The sequence below is a fragment of the Pseudophryne corroboree genome, unplaced genomic scaffold (genome assembly GCF_028390025.1).
Source record: "Pseudophryne corroboree isolate aPseCor3 unplaced genomic scaffold, aPseCor3.hap2 scaffold_1084, whole genome shotgun sequence".
In the NCBI taxonomy this organism is placed as follows: Eukaryota; Metazoa; Chordata; class Amphibia; order Anura; family Myobatrachidae; genus Pseudophryne; species Pseudophryne corroboree.
Window position 1 is genome coordinate 101,555 of NW_026967710.1, and position 15,048 is coordinate 116,602.

General features: G+C 46.8%; 15 non-coding genes across 15 annotated transcripts; all 15 read left to right on the forward strand.

The window, feature by feature from the left end:
* Nucleotides 1-6,284: 6,284 nt before the first annotated feature.
* LOC134988719 (U1 spliceosomal RNA) lies at nt 6,285-6,448 on the forward strand. Its single transcript, XR_010194115.1, has one exon. It is a non-coding gene; the product is annotated as a U1 spliceosomal RNA (small nuclear RNA).
* Nucleotides 6,449-6,600: 152 nt separating this feature from the next.
* On the forward strand, nt 6,601-6,763 carry LOC134988717 (U1 spliceosomal RNA). The gene has a single exon (XR_010194113.1). It is a non-coding gene; the product is annotated as a U1 spliceosomal RNA (small nuclear RNA).
* Nucleotides 6,764-7,434: 671 nt separating this feature from the next.
* On the forward strand, nt 7,435-7,598 carry LOC134988754 (U1 spliceosomal RNA). Its single transcript, XR_010194145.1, has one exon. It is a non-coding gene; the product is annotated as a U1 spliceosomal RNA (small nuclear RNA).
* A 152-nt stretch (nt 7,599-7,750) lies between these two features.
* LOC134988675 (U1 spliceosomal RNA) lies at nt 7,751-7,913 on the forward strand. Its single transcript, XR_010194080.1, has one exon. It is a non-coding gene; the product is annotated as a U1 spliceosomal RNA (small nuclear RNA).
* A 659-nt stretch (nt 7,914-8,572) lies between these two features.
* On the forward strand, nt 8,573-8,736 carry LOC134988761 (U1 spliceosomal RNA). The gene has a single exon (XR_010194152.1). It is a non-coding gene; the product is annotated as a U1 spliceosomal RNA (small nuclear RNA).
* Nucleotides 8,737-8,888: 152 nt separating this feature from the next.
* On the forward strand, nt 8,889-9,051 carry LOC134988693 (U1 spliceosomal RNA). Its single transcript, XR_010194093.1, has one exon. It is a non-coding gene; the product is annotated as a U1 spliceosomal RNA (small nuclear RNA).
* A 671-nt stretch (nt 9,052-9,722) lies between these two features.
* LOC134988762 (U1 spliceosomal RNA) lies at nt 9,723-9,886 on the forward strand. The gene has a single exon (XR_010194153.1). It is a non-coding gene; the product is annotated as a U1 spliceosomal RNA (small nuclear RNA).
* Nucleotides 9,887-10,038: 152 nt separating this feature from the next.
* LOC134988694 (U1 spliceosomal RNA) lies at nt 10,039-10,201 on the forward strand. Its single transcript, XR_010194094.1, has one exon. It is a non-coding gene; the product is annotated as a U1 spliceosomal RNA (small nuclear RNA).
* A 671-nt stretch (nt 10,202-10,872) lies between these two features.
* LOC134988755 (U1 spliceosomal RNA) lies at nt 10,873-11,036 on the forward strand. Its single transcript, XR_010194146.1, has one exon. It is a non-coding gene; the product is annotated as a U1 spliceosomal RNA (small nuclear RNA).
* Nucleotides 11,037-11,188: 152 nt separating this feature from the next.
* On the forward strand, nt 11,189-11,351 carry LOC134988676 (U1 spliceosomal RNA). Its single transcript, XR_010194081.1, has one exon. It is a non-coding gene; the product is annotated as a U1 spliceosomal RNA (small nuclear RNA).
* Nucleotides 11,352-12,010: 659 nt separating this feature from the next.
* LOC134988763 (U1 spliceosomal RNA) lies at nt 12,011-12,174 on the forward strand. Its single transcript, XR_010194154.1, has one exon. It is a non-coding gene; the product is annotated as a U1 spliceosomal RNA (small nuclear RNA).
* A 152-nt stretch (nt 12,175-12,326) lies between these two features.
* LOC134988700 (U1 spliceosomal RNA) lies at nt 12,327-12,489 on the forward strand. Its single transcript, XR_010194099.1, has one exon. It is a non-coding gene; the product is annotated as a U1 spliceosomal RNA (small nuclear RNA).
* A 674-nt stretch (nt 12,490-13,163) lies between these two features.
* On the forward strand, nt 13,164-13,327 carry LOC134988783 (U1 spliceosomal RNA). The gene has a single exon (XR_010194173.1). It is a non-coding gene; the product is annotated as a U1 spliceosomal RNA (small nuclear RNA).
* Nucleotides 13,328-13,479: 152 nt separating this feature from the next.
* Nucleotides 13,480-13,642, forward strand: LOC134988689 (U1 spliceosomal RNA). Its single transcript, XR_010194089.1, has one exon. It is a non-coding gene; the product is annotated as a U1 spliceosomal RNA (small nuclear RNA).
* A 655-nt stretch (nt 13,643-14,297) lies between these two features.
* Nucleotides 14,298-14,461, forward strand: LOC134988747 (U1 spliceosomal RNA). The gene has a single exon (XR_010194139.1). It is a non-coding gene; the product is annotated as a U1 spliceosomal RNA (small nuclear RNA).
* The last annotated feature ends 587 nt before the right edge of the window (nt 14,462-15,048 follow it).

The following is a 15,048-nucleotide window of genomic DNA, read 5'->3' on the forward strand; positions in this document are numbered from 1 at the left end:
AAAACTCATGCAGGAGTGTGCCTGCTTGTCAGTGGGTTATGCACCTTGCCAGACGTTAAATCTACATAGAGCAGCTGGAGGGGACAAGAGCAGGTTTGCAAAATATAGATAGAAGAGCATATATGCTGGCGCATTCTCCATGATTGTGTCAGCTTATGTTTTGGTGCACTGCACTTTCCTCCACTAAGTTTTAGCCATTTTTGTTAAGCTCAAGTGTAGTTGCTTCTCGGCCTTTTGGCTGTGATCTTGTATCGTGGTTGAAGGGTCTGCTGGAGGGAGGGATTGTTTTCTTCATTGGCGAAAGACCAAAGATATTCCAGGATGGAAGGCTTGGGAACACTATCTGTTTTTCAGTTGTGGAAGAGCACAGAGGTCGGATTGGACTACATTCTATAGTAAAGGATATCTTTCTATTTATTGACCCTCCCCTTATATGTGTCTGTGTTACAATAAAGCTTCGGTTTTGTGAATCCCTCACCCTCTTACACTCCACACCCATAGCCTTATTAACTGTTGTATTATTGTATAGTTTAAATGTATAGTGCAGTTCATGATTTATAGTGTAGGCTGGCCTGTGCTGTAGTTCTTGAACTGTACTATACCGTCAGCATTTGTATTGTGTTTTGGCTGTGCTGCAACACTGTATTTATGTGTGTAATGTTTATGTATGTTTTTTTTATGCCAATAAAGACTGCTTTTTCAAGCCAATATCTGAAAACAATCAATGTTTATCTTTGATGGCAATAAAAGTGGTATGATATTTGATGCTTTTGAAATCCAATATCTGATATGTCCCCTATCTGGGAACCATATATTAAATGGCTTTTCAGAAAAGGGAGATGGGAGAAGAGCTTTCAGTACTTGTAGGACCGATGCACATAAAGAAGCAAAAAAACATACATAAACATTACACACATAAGTACCGCGTTGCGGCACAGCCAAAACACAATAGAAATGCTGACGGTATAGTACAGTTCAAGAACTACAGCACAGGCCAGCCTACACTATAAATCATGAACTGCACTATACATTTAAACTGTACAATAATACAACAGTTAATAAGGCTATGGGTGTGGAGTGTAAGAGGGTGAGGGAATCACAAGCCCGAAGCTTTATTGAAAGACTGACACATATAAGGGGAGGATTAATAAATAGAAAGACATCCTTTACTACAGAATGTAGTCCAATCCGGTCTTTCAACTCTTCCACAATTGAAAAACGGATAGTGTTCCCAAGCCTTCCATCCTGGAATATCTTTGGTCTTTCGCCAATGAAGAAAGCAATCCCTCCCTCCAGCAGACCCTTCAACCACAATACAAGATCACAGCCAAAAGGCCGAGAAGCAACTACACTTGAGCTTAACAAAAATGGCTAAAACTTAGTGGAGGAAAGTGCAGTGCACCAAAACATAAGCTGACACAATCATGGAGAATGCGCCAGCATATATGCTCTTCTATCTATATTTTGCAAACCTGCTCTTGTCCCCTCCAGCTGCTCTATGTAGATTTAACGTCTGGCAAGGTGCATAACCCACTGACAAGCAGGCACACTCCTGCATGAGTTTTCTCTCTCACTAGCTGGATGATACACAATCATTTGCATGTGCTCCACCTCCGACACACCACCCACCCAACCACCCAGTCACCAGAGCCACCCACAAACCAACTGGCTCCGTGATTTAATTTGCACAGTGTAGTCATCCAGGCAGCATGTCCTTCTCAATGGAAGGATCTCTGGTTCCATGGAATCTTCCGCATTGGAATGCTGCGGAACAAAAAGGATTTAAATATTCAGCTTGCTAGCATTCAATGTACCTGTGGCTTGGCTCTAGCACATGGGTCTTCATCCTGTGGCCCTCCAGCTGCTGTGAAACTACACATCCCAGCATGCCCAGCCACAGTTTTGCTATTAAGGTATGCTAAAACTGAGGCAGGGCATGCTGGGATGTGTAGTTCCACAGCAGCTGGAGGGTCGCAGGTTGAAGACCCATGTTTTAGCATGCCTGTTCTATGATGCATGTTCCGTGATGTCACAATCAGCTTGGAATGGGGTGTCTAGCAGGCATTTGCTGACAGCCACTTGAGGGAGACACACATCAGGAGATGCAGCATATCGGAGGTCTTCGATGCCTTTCCAGCAAATGCACACCACCTGCTGCTGGTCTGGACACAAAACAATGCCCACAATCGAAGTCCCAAAATGCCCAACTACAGGATTCATGTAAGTAGTGAATTTAGGAATGAATTTAGAAGTAGGAAATTAAGTTAGTTCACAAGTACATTCAAATTCAGATCTAAAGTCTAGGTAGGCCTCACGTCCTGGCAGCCGCCAGCATTTAAAAATGCCTTGATTAGAGGTACGGAATTAAATGTAGATAAGAAGTAGACACAAAATAAGACTCCGCAGAGCAGTTATCAGGTGTTTTTATCAATTGTTGCATTTAAAAAATCAAGCAATTAGGGAACACAATGTTGCAACAATGTAACCCTATTTGCAAAATAGTACTAAATAAGTTTGTCGATGTAAGACATTTGCAAAGGCGCATCCAAAACACGCTGGAAAATGCAACTGAATCTGTTTTTGGAGGCTTGAATAGGAAATGTGCATCGGTCCTACAAGTACTGAAAGCTCTTCTCCCATCTCCCTTTTCTGAAAAGCCATTTAATATATGGTTCCCAGATAGGGGACATATCAGATATTGCCTTTCAAAAGCAGCAAATATCATACCACTTCTATTGCCATCAAAGATAAACATTGATTGTTTTCAGATATTGGATTGAAAAAGCAGTCTTTATTGACATAAAGAAGCAAAAAAAACATACATAAACATTACACACATAAGTACTGTGTTGCAGCACAGCCAAAACACAATACAAATGCTGTCGGTATAGTACAGTTCAAGAACTACAGCACAGGCCAGCCTACACTATAAATCATGAACTGCACTATACATTTAAACAATACAATAGTTAATAAGGCTATGGGTGTGGAGTGTAAGAGGGTGACGGAATCACAAGCCCAAAGCTTTATTGAAAGACAGACACATATAAAGGGAGGATTAATAAATACAAAAATACCCTTTACTATAGAATGTAGTCCAATCCGGTCTTTCAACTCTTCCACAACTGAAAAACAGATAGTGTTCCCAAGCCTTCCATCCTGGAATATCTTCAGTCTCTCGCCAATGAAGAAAACAATCCCTCCAGCAGACTCTTCAACCACGATACAATATCACAGCCAAAAGAGCGAGAAGCAACTACACTTGCGTTTAAACAAAATGGCTAAAACTTAGTGGAGGAAAGTGCAGTGCACCAAAACATAAGCTGACACAATCATGGAGAATGCGCCAGCATATATGCTCTTCTGTCTATATTTTCCAAACCTGCTCTTGTCCCCTCCAGTTGCTCCATGTAGATTTGACGTCTGGCAAGGTGCATAACTCACTGACAAACAGGCACACTCCTGCATTAGTTTTCTCTCTCACTAGCTGGATGATACACATTCATTTGCATGTGCTCCACCTCCGACATACCGCCCACCCAACCACCCAGTCACCAGAGCCACCCACAAGCCAACTAGCTCCGTGATTTAATTTGCACAGTGCAGTCATCCAGGCAGCATGTCCTTCTCAATGGAATAATCTCTGGTTCCATGGAATCTTCCGCATTGGAATGCTGCGGAACAAAAAGGATTTAAACATTCAGCTTGCTAGCATTCAATGTACCTGCGGTTTGGTTCTAGCACATGGGTCTTCATCCTGTGGCCCTCCAGCTGCTGTGAAACTACACATCCCAGCATGCCCTGCCACAGTTTTGCTATTAAGGTATGCTAAAACTGAGGCAGGGCATGCTGGGATATGTAGTTCCACAGCAGCTGGAGGGTCGCAGGTTGAAGACCCATGTTCTAGCATGCCTGTTCTATGATGCATGTTCCGTGATGTCACAATCAGCTTGGAATGGGGTGTCTAGCATGCATTTGCTGACAGCCACTTGAGGCAGACACACATCAGGAGATGCAGCATATCGGAGGTCTTCGATGCCTTTCCAGCAAATGCACACCACCAGCTGCTGGTCTGGACACAAAACAATGCCCACAATTGAAGGCTCAAAATGCCCAACTACAGGATTAATGTAAGTAGTGAATTTAGGAATGAATTTAGAAGTAGGAAATTAAGTTAGTTCACAAGTACATTCAAATTCAGATCTAAAGACTAGGTAGGCCTCACGTCCTGGCAGCGCCCAGCATTTAAAAATGCCTTGATTAGAGGTAGGGAATTAAATGTAGATAAGAAGTAGACACAAAATAAGACTCCACAGAGCAATTATCAGGTGTCTTTATCAATTTTTGCATTTAAATATTCAAGCAATTAGGGAACACAATGTTGCGACAATGTAACCCTATTTGCAAAATAGTACTAAATAAGTTTGTCGATGTAAGACATTTGCAAAGGCGCAAACAATACACGCTGGAAAATGCAACTGAATCTGTTTTTGGAGGTTAGAATAAATGCAGGATCAAGTAGCTCAATGGGCAGGGTGTTTGATTAGAATTCAACAGGTTATAGGTTTGAATCCTGGGTATGATAGTTTGAGGTGTATGTTTGTATATATTAGTCACACATGGCTTACTTGTACAAATGGCATGTCACCAGTTAGTGCTGACTGCTGATATGCCATTTACACAAACATGCCATGTGTGACTGTATATGCATTTAAGGAGGGCACCCCGGCAATACCACAAACCATTGAGTGTCAAGTATACTAGATATATCTTCATATCTCATGTGCTTTCTCTGAGACCAATCTTGTTATGCCCCTTCCCCACAAGGCATGCACCTTTTGTCCATATTGAAAAAATGGGGAGGGAGGGAGGGAGGGAGGGGGGGGGGCATATAATTCTCTGTCACAGGGATCCAAAAAGTCTAGTTATGGCTCTGGTATGCATTATGTAATCTGGCAGACCATCTCTCCAACACTGGCTGGTTGGAATAGAAATCCGGTTATCTATGTGAGCAAATGACCATCAACGATTTACTCTCAAACACTAAAAAATGGACAAAAATGGTCCCCTAAACAAATTGGTTAAATTTTGGGTTTAACCAATTTGTGTAATGACCATTTTTGACCACTTTTCTAGTGTTTGGGAGCAAATGGCTAATTGACATTTGCTCCAATACATTACCAGATTTTCATTCCATCCATCCAGACTGGATAGATAGCCTGACAGATAATTGTGTAGTGTACGCCCAGGATAACTGTCAGTCATGCTTTATTTTATGACGGCACATAAATGGGTGGGCAGATCCAGGGCAAGCACTGCCCACTCATGCATAGTTGTCAACTGATGTGAAGTTCCAGGGGGCAATCTCAGTTATAAAGAGAAGTATCTGGAAATTGTCCCTAGTTAAAAAAAAAAAATTTGATCACCTCCATTTATTTAGTATGATATCCCAGGTGATAGGATGCCAGCAGTCAGAACAACATACTTTATTAAATAACACATCTCAAACTACCATACCCAGGATTCAAACCTATAACCTGTTGAATTCTAATCAAACACCCTACCTATTGAGCTATTTGATCCTGCATAAAAATTGTGAACATTATATGAAGCTATTGGTACTTTGCAAAAAAAAAAGAATCAGCATTACAACGCAGCAGATCCATGCAGTTTGCAGCCACACACTACATGTATCTGCTCAGCCACAATGCTGATTATTTCTTCACAAAGTGCAAGGTGAGCTCCAAACAGAATTCTCTAGCTTAGAATTATACCTTTCTTTGCCAAACCTAGAAGTCGGGCCCCCCACCCTGGGATCCCCCAGAGGGAGGCCTGCACCGTCATGCGGCAGGCTTGTCCGTTTTGGAAGCAGGCTGATGGGCAGCCCAGGATTGCTTCAGTCTGGGCTTGGCAGGTCTGGAAACATGAGCTTGCTTTGGGTATGCCTGACCTTGGGTACGCTTTACCTGGAAGATGAAAGGGCCAAGAAAAGTACTTTTAGCCTTCTGCGTGGTAGGAGTCATACTAGGTAGGCAAGCTGTTTTAGCAGTAGCCAGATCAGCTACAATCTTATTGAGGTCTTCTCCAAAAGGAGATTCAACTGAGGCAGCACAAGGGAACTCTCATCTGGGGACAACAACTGCAGGGAGAACACATATTTTCAGATGAACATGGTAGGGCAGAAGGCTGCCTAATACTGAAGCACCCCCAAACAACAAATCAAATGCAACTTACTTGACAGAGATGTGCCTGAGCAACGGCCCTCCCCAGCCCTATCCCAAATCATACTTATTTTGCATAGGAGATACCATGGTCATGAAGATTGTTCTCCCAGGGTTAGGTTCATTCATTGCATTCTGGGTATGCTGACCCCTGTGATTTCCCCAAATGTGGGAAACTCGACTGCATTATTTGTGGTAGTGGGGGACTGTGTTTGTGCTTTCCTCTGGTCAGCTCTGGTAAAAGTCATATTTCTTTGTCTCAGATCTTCCTCTAGCCTTGTTCTTCTTTCGAGAGTTCCCTTGTGCTGCCTCAGTTGGATCTCCTTCACTTGACAGGGGGGTGCCCGAGCAGCGACCCTCCCAAGCTCTAGCCCAACTCCTACTTACCAGCCAGGTGAGATACTATGATCATGAAGTTGCTTCTCCCAGGGCAAGGCTCACCCATTGCACTCTGGGTGTGCTGCCCCTGCGATTTCCCCAAATGTGGGAAACTTGACTGCATAATTTGAGTGTTCCCTGGTCGGCTCTCATGTAATTCAGATCTCTTTGTCTCAGGTCTCTCTCCAGCCTAGTTTGCTGTCTGTTTCCACTTCTCTTTTCTTGAGCCGCTCCCTTCTATGCCCTTGCGCACTATCCTTACTTCTCCCGTCTGCTTACTTTGTGCCTTCCAATGCACAATGCAAACTACAGGTAGTGCTGCAGGGCCCACACCCTTTTACTTGCCGTACAGAGCAGCTCTGGAGCTGTTACAGAGCCCAGCTACTGCAAGAAATCAGCTTGAATGCTTCAGGGGCTGAGGCATAGCCAACATGAGCCCCACACCGAAGGAGGGTGGAGGTGTTTAATGCGAACTAGGGGTCATCCAAGCGCCGCAAAAGGCCGCCATGCCCTGCACGCCCCTTTTCTCTTTTCACATGCAGACGAGGGTTGAAGCCAACTTTGACCCACTGCTTGGATGACATCACCATATGCAAATCCATCTGCTGCAGGCCTTCCCCCAGGAATGCTTGCACTAGTTGTTGCATTTGGTTTGTTGTTTGGGGGTGCTTCAGTTTTAGGCAGCCTTCTGCCCTCCCATGTTCATCTGAAAATATGTGTTCTCCCTGCAGTTGTTGTCCCCAGATGAGAGTTCCCTTGTGCTGCCTCAGTTGAATCTCCTTTACTTGACAGAGATGTGCCTGAGCAGCGGCCCTCCCCAGCCCTATCCCAAATCATACTTATTTTGCATAGGCGATACCATGGTCATGAAGATTGTTTTCCCAGGGTGAGGTTCATTCATTGCATTCTGGGTATGCTGACCCCTGTGATTTCCCCAAATGTGGGAAACTCGACTGCATTATTTGTGGTAGTGGGGGACTGTGTTTGTGCTTTCCTCTGGTCAGCTCTGGTAAAAGTCAGATTTCTTTGTCTCAGATCTTCCTCTAGCCTTGTTCTTCTTTCGAGAGTTCCCTTGTGCTGCCTCAGTTGGATCTCCTTCACTTGACAGGGGGGTACCCGAGCAGCGACCCTCCCCAGCTCTAGCCCAAATCCTACTTACCTGCCAGGTGAGATACTATGATCATGAAGGTGCTTCTCCCAGGGCAAGGCTCACCCATTGCACTCTGGGTGTGCTGCTCCTGCGATTTCCCCAAATGTGGGAAACTTGACTGCATAATTTGTGTTTCCCCTGGTCGGCTCTCGTATAATTCAGATCTCTTTGTCTCAGGTCTCTCTCCAGCCTAGTTTGCTGTCTGTTTCCACTTCTCTTTTCTTGAGCTGCTCCCTTCTATGCCCTTGCGCACTATCCTGACTTCTCCCGTCTGCTTACTTTGTGCCTTCCAAACTACAGGTAGTGCTGCAGGGCCCACACCCTTTTACTTGCCGTACAGAGCAGCTCTGGAGCTGTTACAGTGCCCAGCTGCTGCAAGAAATCAGCTTGTATGCTTCAGGGGCTGTGGCATAGCCAACATGAGCCCCACACCGAAGGAGGGTGGAGGTGTTTAATGCGAACTAGGGGTCATCCAAGCGCCGCAAAAGGCCGCCATGCCCTGCACGCCCCTTTTCTCTTTTCATATGCAGACGAGGGTTGAAGCCAACTTTGACCCACTGCTTGGATGACATCACCATATGCAAATCCATCTGCTGCAGGCCTTCCCCCAGGAATGCTTGCACTAGTTGTTGCATTTGGTTTGTTGTTTGGGGGTGCTTCAGTATTAGGCAGCCTTCTGCCCTCCCATGTTCATCTGAAAATATGTGTTCTCCCTGCAGTTGTTGTCCCCAGATGAGAGTTCCCTTGTGCTGCCTCAGTTGAATCTCCTTTACTTGACAGAGATGTGCCTGAGCAGCGGCCCTCCCCAGCCCTATCCCAAATCATACTTATTTTGCATAGGAGATACCATGGTCATGAAGATTGTTCTCCCAGGGTGAGGTTCATTCATTGCATTCTGGGTATGCTGACCCCTGTGATTTCCCCAAATGTGGGAAACTCGACTGCATTATTTGTTGTAGTGGGGGACTGTGTTTGTGTTTTCCTCTGGTCAGCTCTGGTAAAAGTCAGATTTCTTTGTCTCAGATCTTCCTCTAGCCTTGTTCTTCTTTCGAGAGTTCCCTTGTGCTGCCTCAGTTGGATCTCCTTCACTTGACAGGGGGGTGCCCGAGCAGCGACCCTCCCCAGCTTTAGCCCAACTCCTACTTACCTGCCAGGTGAGATACTATGATCATGAAGGTGCTTCTCCCAGGGCAAGGCTCACCCATTGCACTCTGGGTGTGCTGCCCCTGCGATTTCCCCAAATGTGGGAAACTTGACTGCATAATTTGAGTGTTCCCTGGTCGGCTCTCATGTAATTCAGATCTCTTTGTCTCAGGTCTCTCTCCAGCCTAGTTTGCTGTCTGTTTCCACTTCTCTTTTCTTGAGCCGCTCCCTTCTATGCCCTTGCGCACTATCCTTACTTCTCCCGTCTGCTTACTTTGTGCCTTCCAATGCACAATGCAAACTACAGGTAGTGCTGCAGGGCCCACACCCTTTTACTTGCCGTACAGAGCAGCTCTGGAGCTGTTACAGAGCCCAGCTACTGCAAGAAATCAGCTTGAATGCTTCAGGGGCTGAGGCATAGCCAACATGAGCCCCACACCGAAGGAGGGTGGAGGTGTTTAATGCGAACTAGGGGTCATCCAAGCGCCGCAAAAGGCCGCCATGCCCTGCACGCCCCTTTTCTCTTTTCACATGCAGACGAGGGTTGAAGCCAACTTTGACCCACTGCTTGGATGACATCACCATATGCAAATCCATCTGCTGCAGGCCTTCCCCCAGGAATGCTTGCACTAGTTGTTGCATTTGGTTTGTTGTTTGGGGGTGCTTCAGTATTAGGCAGCCTTCTGCCCTCCCATGTTCATCTGAAAATATGTGTTCTCCCTGCAGTTGTTGTCCCCAGATGAGAGTTCCCTTGTGCTGCCTCAGTTGAATCTCCTTTACTTGACAGAGATGTGCCTGAGCAGCGGCCCTCCCCAGCCCTATCCCAAATCATACTTATTTTGCATAGGAGATACCATGGTCATGAAGATTGTTCTCCCAGGGTGAGGTTCATTCATTGCATTCTGGGTATGCTGACCCCTGTGATTTCCCCAAATGTGGGAAACTCGACTGCATTATTTGTTGTAGTGGGGGACTGTGTTTGTGTTTTCCTCTGGTCAGCTCTGGTAAAAGTCAGATTTCTTTGTCTCAGATCTTCCTCTAGCCTTGTTCTTCTTTCGAGAGTTCCCTTGTGCTGCCTCAGTTGGATCTCCTTCACTTGACAGGGGGGTGCCCGAGCAGCGACCCTCCCCAGCTCTAGCCCAACTCCTACTTACCTGCCAGGTGAGATACTATGATCATGAAGGTGCTTCTCCCAGGGCAAGGCTCACCCATTGCACTCTGGGTGTGCTGCCCCTGCGATTTCCCCAAATGTGGGAAACTTGACTGCATAATTTGAGTGTTCCCTGGTCGGCTCTCATGTAATTCAGATCTCTTTGTCTCAGGTCTCTCTCCAGCCTAGTTTGCTGTCTGTTTCCACTTCTCTTTTCTTGAGCCGCTCCCTTCTATGCCCTTGCGCACTATCCTTACTTCTCCCGTCTGCTTACTTTGTGCCTTCCAATGCACAATGCAAACTACAGGTAGTGCTGCAGGGCCCACACCCTTTTACTTGCCGTACAGAGCAGCTCTGGAGCTGTTACAGAGCCCAGCTACTGCAAGAAATCAGCTTGAATGCTTCAGGGGCTGAGGCATAGCCAACATGAGCCCCACACCGAAGGAGGGTGGAGGTGTTTAATGCGAACTAGGGGTCATCCAAGCGCCGCAAAAGGCCGCCATGCCCTGCACGCCCCTTTTCTCTTTTCACATGCAGACGAGGGTTGAAGCCAACTTTGACCCACTGCTTGGATGACATCACCATATGCAAATCCATCTGCTGCAGGCCTTCCCCCAGGAATGCTTGCACTAGTTGTTGCATTTGGTTTGTTGTTTGGGGGTGCTTCAGTATTAGGCAGCCTTCTGCCCTCCCATGTTCATCTGAAAATATGTGTTCTCCCTGCAGTTGTTGTCCCCAGATGAGAGTTCCCTTGTGCTGCCTCAGTTGAATCTCCTTTACTTGACAGAGATGTGCCTGAGCAGCGGCCCTCCCCAGCCCTATCCCAAATCATACTTATTTTGCATAGGCGATACCATGGTCATGAAGATTGTTTTCCCAGGGTGAGGTTCATTCATTGCATTCTGGGTATGCTGACCCCTGTGATTTCCCCAAATGTGGGAAACTCGACTGCATTATTTGTGGTAGTGGGGGACTGTGTTTGTGCTTTCCTCTGGTCAGCTCTGGTAAAAGTCAGATTTCTTTGTCTCAGATCTTCCTCTAGCCTTGTTCTTCTTTCGAGAGTTCCCTTGTGCTGCCTCAGTTGGATCTCCTTCACTTGACAGGGGGGTACCCGAGCAGCGACCCTCCCCAGCTCTAGCCCAAATCCTACTTACCTGCCAGGTGAGATACTATGATCATGAAGGTGCTTCTCCCAGGGCAAGGCTCACCCATTGCACTCTGGGTGTGCTGCTCCTGCGATTTCCCCAAATGTGGGAAACTTGACTGCATAATTTGTGTTTCCCCTGGTCGGCTCTCGTATAATTCAGATCTCTTTGTCTCAGGTCTCTCTCCAGCCTAGTTTGCTGTCTGTTTCCACTTCTCTTTTCTTGAGCTGCTCCCTTCTATGCCCTTGCGCACTATCCTGACTTCTCCCGTCTGCTTACTTTGTGCCTTCCAAACTACAGGTAGTGCTGCAGGGCCCACACCCTTTTACTTGCCGTACAGAGCAGCTCTGGAGCTGTTACAGTGCCCAGCTGCTGCAAGAAATCAGCTTGTATGCTTCAGGGGCTGTGGCATAGCCAACATGAGCCCCACACCGAAGGAGGGTGGAGGTGTTTAATGCGAACTAGGGGTCATCCAAGCGCCGCAAAAGGCCGCCATGCCCTGCACGCCCCTTTTCTCTTTTCATATGCAGACGAGGGTTGAAGCCAACTTTGACCCACTGCTTGGATGACATCACCATATGCAAATCCATCTGCTGCAGGCCTTCCCCCAGGAATGCTTGCACTAGTTGTTGCATTTGGTTTGTTGTTTGGGGGTGCTTCAGTATTAGGCAGCCTTCTGCCCTCCCATGTTCATCTGAAAATATGTGTTCTCCCTGCAGTTGTTGTCCCCAGATGAGAGTTCCCTTGTGCTGCCTCAGTTGAATCTCCTTTACTTGACAGAGATGTGCCTGAGCAGCAGCCCTCCCCAGCCCTATCCCAAATCATACTTATTTTGCATAGGAGATACCATGGTCATGAAGATTGTTCTCCCAGGGTGAGGTTCATTCATTGCATTCTGGGTATGCTGACCCCTGTGATTTCCCCAAATGTGGGAAACTCGACTGCATTATTTGTTGTAGTGGGGGACTGTGTTTGTGTTTTCCTCTGGTCAGCTCTGGTAAAAGTCAGATTTCTTTGTCTCAGATCTTCCTCTAGCCTTGTTCTTCTTTCGAGAGTTCCCTTGTGCTGCCTCAGTTGGATCTCCTTCACTTGACAGGGGGGTGCCCGAGCAGCGACCCTCCCCAGCTCTAGCCCAACTCCTACTTACCTGCCAGGTGAGATACTATGATCATGAAGGTGCTTCTCCCAGGGCAAGGCTCACCCATTGCACTCTGGGTGTGCTGCCCCTGCGATTTCCCCAAATGTGGGAAACTTGACTGCAGAATTTGTGTTTCCCCTGGTCGGCTCTCGTATAATTCAGATCTCTTTGTCTCAGGTCTCTCTACAGCCTAGTTTGCTGTCTGTTTCCACTTCTTTTTTCTTGAGCCCCTCCCTTTTATACCCTTGTGCACTATCCTGACTTCTCCTCCTGTCTGCTTACTTTGTGCCTTCCAATGCACAATGCAAACTACAGGTAGTGCTGCAGGGCCCACACCCTTTTACTTGCCTTACAGAGCAGCTCTGGAGCTGTTACAGTGCCAAGCTGCTGCAAGAAATCAGCTTGAATGCTTCAGGGGCTGGGGCATGGCCAACATGAGACCCACACCGAAGGAGGGTGGGGGTGTTTCATGCAAACTAAGTGTCATCCAAGCACCGCAAAAGGCCGCCATGCCCTGCACGCCCCTTTTCTCTTTTCATATGCAGACGAGGGTTGAAGCCAACTTTGACCCACTGCTTGGATGACATGACCATATGCAAATCCATCTGCGGCAGGCCTTCCCCCAGGAATGCTTGCACTAGTTGTTGCATTTGGTTTGTTGTTTGGGGGTGCTTCAGTATTAGGCAGCCTTCTGCCCTCCCATGTTCATCTGAAAATATGTGTTCTCCCTGCAGTTGTTGTCCCCAGATGAGAGTTCCCTTGTGCTGCCTCAGTTGAATCTCCTTTACTTGACAGAGATGTGCCTGAGCAGCGGCCCTCCCCAGCCCTATCCCAAATCATACTTATTTTGCATATGAGATACAATGGTCATGAAGATTATTCTCCCAGGGTGAGGTTCATTCATTGCATTCTGGGTATGCTGACCCCTGTGATTTCCCCAAATGTGGGTAACTCGACTGCATTATTTGTGGTAGTGGGGGACTGTGTTTGTGTTTTCCTCTGGTCAGCTCTGGTAAAAGTCAGATTTCTTTGTTTCAGATCTTCCTCTAGCCTTGTTCTTCTTTCGAGAGTTCCCTTGTGCTGCCTCAGTTGGATCTCCTTCACTTGACAGGGGGGTGCCCGAGCAGCGACCCTCCCCAGCTCAAGCCCAACTCCTACTTACCTGCCAGGTGAGATACTATGATCATGAAGGTGCTTCTTCCAGGGCAAGGCTCACCCATTGCACTCTGGGTGTGCTGCCCCTGCGATTTCCCCAAATGTGGGAAACTTGACTGCATAATTTGTGTTTCCCCTGGTCGGCTCTCGTATAATTCAGATCTCTTTGTCTCAGGTCTCTCTCCAGCCTAGTTTGCTGTCTGTTTCCACTTCTTTTTTCTTGAGCCCCTCCCTTTTATACCCTTGTGCACTATCCTGACTTCTCCTCCTGTCTGCTTACTTTGTGCCTTCCAATGCACAATGCAAACTACACACCCTTTTACTTGCCTTACAGAGCAGCTCTGGAGCTGTTACAGTGCCAAGCTGCTGTAAGAAATCAGCTTGAATGCTTCAGGGGCTGGGGCATTGTCAACATGAGCCCCACACCGAAGGAGGGTGGGGGTGTTTAATGCGAACTAAGGGTCATCCAAGCGCCGCAAAAGGCCGCCATGCCCTGCATACCCCTTTTCTCTTTTCATATGCAGATGAGGGATCCAGCCAACTTTGGCCCACTGCTTGGATGACATCACCGTATGCAAATCCGTCTTCTGCAGAACTTCCCCCAGGAATGCTTGTACTAGTTGTTGCATTTGGTTTGTTGTTTGGGGGTGCTTCAGTATTAGGCAGCCTTCTGCCCTCCCATGTTCATCTGAAAATATGTGTTCTCCCTGCAGTTGTTGTCCCCAGATGAGAGTTCCCTTGTGCTGCCTCAGTTGAATCTCCTTTACTTGACAGAGATGTGCCTGAGCAGCGGCCCTCCCCAGCCCTATCCCAAATCATACTTATTTTGCATAGGCGATACCATGGTCATGAAGATTGTTCTCCCAGGGTGAGGTTCATTCATTGCATTCTGGGTATGCTGACCCCTGTGATTTCCCCAAATGTGGGAAACTCGACTGCATTATTTGTGGTAGTGGGGGACTGTGTTTGTGCTTTCCTCTGGTCAGCTCTGGTAAAAGTCAGATTTCTTTGTCTCAGATCTTCCTCTAGCCGTGTTCTTCTTTCGAGAGTTCCCTTGTGCTGCCTCAGTTGGATCTCCTTCATTTGACAGGGGGTGCCCGAGCAGCAATCCTCCACAGCTCTGGCCCAACTCCTACTTACCTGCCAGGTGAGATACTATGATCTTCACTGTTAGGGCAATCAGGATGTGGAATTCCCTGCCAGGGAAGGTGGTAATGGCGGACTCTGTAATTGGATTTAAAAAAGGAATGGATACATTTCTGAATGAAAAAGCTATCCAAGGTTATAATACTTAAAATATCAACATGGTTAATCCGGGGGTAACATGAGTTGTAGTAGCTAACTAGTCATAAAACATTATTCAGCAAGTATGTAGAATCATCACAACTTAAAACAGGTTGAACACGATGGGCAATTTGCCTCTATTCAACCTCAAAAACTATGTTACTATATGTTACTATATTACTATGTTACTGTAGTATACAGAACACCACAATGCAATGAGCAGTGATAGTGAGCACTGATGAGGATACTAGAACTGACACTGAGCAGCAAGATGCAGCACTGGA